The sequence below is a fragment of the Fukomys damarensis genome, unplaced genomic scaffold (assembly GCF_012274545.1).
Source record: "Fukomys damarensis isolate Sample0158 unplaced genomic scaffold, DMR_v1.0_HiC HiC_scaffold_16, whole genome shotgun sequence".
NCBI classification, from domain to species: Eukaryota; Metazoa; Chordata; class Mammalia; order Rodentia; family Bathyergidae; genus Fukomys; species Fukomys damarensis.
In genome coordinates, this window is record NW_022900928.1 from 27820400 (window position 1) to 27824048 (window position 3649).

The 3649-nt window shown below is 39.0% G+C and overlaps 1 long non-coding RNA gene across 1 annotated transcript in view; it reads left to right on the forward strand.

Annotated features, from left to right (window-relative positions):
• The first annotated feature begins 327 nt into the window (after window positions 1-327).
• The window catches only part of LOC117286318, a 37447-nt gene continuing 34125 nt past the window's right edge, over window positions 328-3649 (forward strand). Inside the window, exon 1 of the long non-coding RNA XR_004517442.1 lies at window positions 328-446. This is a non-coding gene — a long non-coding RNA (uncharacterized LOC117286318). The remainder of the gene's footprint in view (window positions 447-3649) is intronic.

The window sequence follows — 3649 nt, forward strand, 5'->3', positions numbered from 1 at the left end:
CCTGTCTCAAAAAAAGGGGAGGGAGAGAGAATGAACAGATGAATTAATCAATGTAGATCAAATGGCTAATAAAATGATAATCCTGATTTTTCTGGTTTCTTGTGTGACTCTATATGGGACTTTTGCTATTACTCTTGGGCTGTGGTGACTGAAAGCAAATTATCTAGAGTGGAAAGAATGTTGGGTCATGGTGTATGTTTTGTCTTTATATTCCTATTCCTCCAAGAAAGGCATATTAGATTTGCCTTTTGGAAGCAACTTGGTGACTCTAAACAAGTATGCTTTTCCTGGAATCTGGTTTTCATTATTTTTTATATCCCCAGGCTTCCAAGTCAGCTGGGACAGAGATGCCAACACAAAGGCCTAATGGAAGGAATATGTTTGCTTCTAATTTAGAATAAGAAAAACTGCACGCACAGATCAAACCCATGGAAACTTCAACTGAGGTAAAGCAATGTATAGAACAGCATTTCAAAAATAATTTTAAGGGATATTTAATATGCTCCTGAAAAAGGATTCCATATCTATACTTTTGGGCAATGTTCCATATTATGTCCCTGTCTTGGAGATTTGTGTTGCAGAGAGAAAAGTCTCTGAAGAGCTCTGCAAAAGATGTTAATCTTAATTAGTTAATCTTAATCCAGTATTTTACAAAAGTTCTTGTGGAAACTTTTATTCATGGAACATCTGTAATCATCCTGCAGAATACACTTGGGAAATACTGGAAACAAAGCAGGTCTAAATTGTAATCCTGGCTCTACAATTAATTTGCATTTTTTGTTCTTCTTTAAACTTCAGTTTCCTTATCTGCAAAAGGAGAGGGTTGGAATCAGTAATCTAGAAAGAAAAAAAGACCATGACTATTGCGACCTATTTTGTGCCAGAAACTTCTCATGCCATCAGGGCTATGTGCTTAGAAAAGTCCTGTACTTGGTTTAATACTCTTGTCACCATCTTAAAATTCTTAATAATTTTTGAACAAAAGACCCTGCATTTTCATTTTGTCTTGGCCTTGAAAATTATGTAGCTAGTCCTGCGTAACACTATCTCCAATCTTCACATCAGTCTAGTGAGAATATATGTATGTACATTGCTTTATGTAATATACATATATGGACGCTAAGTCACCCAAGGTCACACAGAGTATGAATAGCAGAGCCAGGATTCCAGTCTAGTCTATCTGGCTCTAAAGCCTTTGTTCTTCAGAGTACACCAGCTGCCAGTGCAAGCATTCTAGAATTCTAAGATTGTTTTGTTCTTTAAACTTCTACTATCTGTCCCAGTGTCTCAGTATATTAATCCCATTCATTGTCTGAGTGTAAATCTGGCTAAATGAATTAATGAGTGATGGATGATATGTCAGGGATTGAATGGCTCTAGGAATTAGACATGGGGTCCAACAGACCTGGTTCCACCATTTACAAACAATGTGACTCTGGGAAACCCTCTTGACTTTTCTGAGTTTCAGTCTACCTCATAGTTATGCTGTGAGGACTAAATGAAGTAATGAATTGCTTAATACATAGTAATCCCTTAAAAGATTTTTATTATTCTTTTATTAACCTGGGCCAAATATATTGCTATTAGAGCTTCAAATTTTGAAACTTATTTGGTTTGCTTAGTAAGAAGTACAAGATTGTATTACTTTTAAAAAGATCAAATCAAATTAAAATTTAATTTTGCTAATTCAAATCAGATTAAATTTAGCTTCACCTCCACCTCCAGGTTGGTAGGATATCTAGTTTCAGAGCTTTTGTGAAGATGCAAAAAATCCTAGGGCTTACCCAATCTAGAAAACCTGGAAACTTGTCATCAGTCTGCTATAGCTATATTGTGAAGACACTCATTGTCCAAGCAGGTGTATGCCAAGCAGAGGTTTCTGGCCCAGTTGCTCAAGGCGTCCATTTGTTCATTCCAGTGTAAACCTGGCTACCAAGAACTTTGCTTGATATCCATTCTCCAAGTGTCTTTGTAGGCATCATTGCCAGAGACATGGTGGTGGTGGGCACTTGAGCCAAGCACAAGTACTACTATCCCTCCATCCTCCCAGTTTTATAAAATCCAACTCCCTATAATCCTTAGAGCTTTCCATTGACCATACAATGTAACTGTGTTCCTCAGGAAGTTATGTGTTAGAAATAGAAACCTCCAAGTATTACCCGCCCCCCAACTCCCAGAGGACTAAAAGTCCTTCCAGGGCCAGGGATTTAGCTCAGTGGTTCCCCCACATGACTCACAAGCTCAAGGTCCTGAGTTCAATCTCCAGTACCAATAAATAAATAAACAAATAATTTAAAAAATAGGCTTCCCAGATAGGCTGTAGAGGCATATCTCCTTTGAGTCTTTTTACTAAGTCCACAGTAGAAAGTTAATTTGTTTCATTCAATTACAAATGTTCTCAAACTTTTCATCTTCTATGACGGGTCACATGATCTCGTTCTCTAAGCCTGTATGTCTGATCCTCACTGCAAATGGGGGTAGGGAGCAAAAGGGGAGAGGAAAGAAGTAGAAGCCAGTGGATTATGTTGCTATTTTTCTCCATTTCTAGGTGAGATTTGTCATAACCACATATTTGCAATTCCACATTTCATAGCTTCAGAATCCCTTGAGAACAATGAGAACACTGGGTGAGGGAAAAAAGACTTTGGAGACTTGATTTGTGGAAATAAGCTTATGTATGTAATGGCATAGAAGGGGTAGTGATAGGGTTTTAGAACAGGCTAGCACACTGGCATAAAAGAGAAGGAAATAATGAGCCAACAACTTTTTCCCCTAGTATAAATAGTCATGCTGGATGCCTTCCAGTTCAAGAGCAAAATTCTGTGAACTCTATGTGGACTAGTAGCAAGTTACAGAGCTGTAGCGCTGGGCCCTCTAGTGGCTAGTTCTTATTCAATGACTGTAACTGGCTGTTTTCTACCCTCCAAGTCTCTGTTGCTGTCTTTTATTTTTGGTTTTTAGAACCACCATTTGTCTTCATCTGTATTCTATCATCCCATTCTTCTATCATTCCTGATACAGGACTAACTTTAGAACAGGCTCAGTGTTAGGGCACGGTTCTTGATGGAAAGATTGATTCACTTGGAAACTGACAAGTGGAGAGAACTGTTAGCAGAAGGCTCTTTGGGGAATGCTCTTGAAAGATGAGGAAGGAAATGAAGATGCACAAGTGGCAAAAGGAAGAAGCCATCAGACAATGTGGTTGCATCTGAAGCTTGAGCTGATTCTATGGGCAGTTCTGGAGCCAAGATAGCCCCTCAGAGTTGTCCCAAATTGAGGTGATGGGGCCAGACATTTGTATTCCTCTATCAGTCTGTCTTTGGTTGGGAAGCCACAGGAGGGGTGTGACCTTGGTGGATTAGGATGGTGCAAGGTGAGGCATGTAGTTGTTCATCAGATATTAGTTTTTCTTCCCTTTCTCTTTCCTTGTGGCTTAGGACGGTGCAAGGTGAGGCATGTAGTTGTTCATCAGATATTAGTTTTTCTTCCCTTTCTCTTTCCTGTTATTATTTGCTGACAGTTTAATCACTGCCAGAGATGGGGTATCATTTAATCTAGGCAGATCGTGTTCTTGGTTTCTTGGTGGCACTTGAAACAGGATTCTTCCTATAAAAGGTTGGCTGAAGGCCTTGCTTTGTCTATTCTCTCC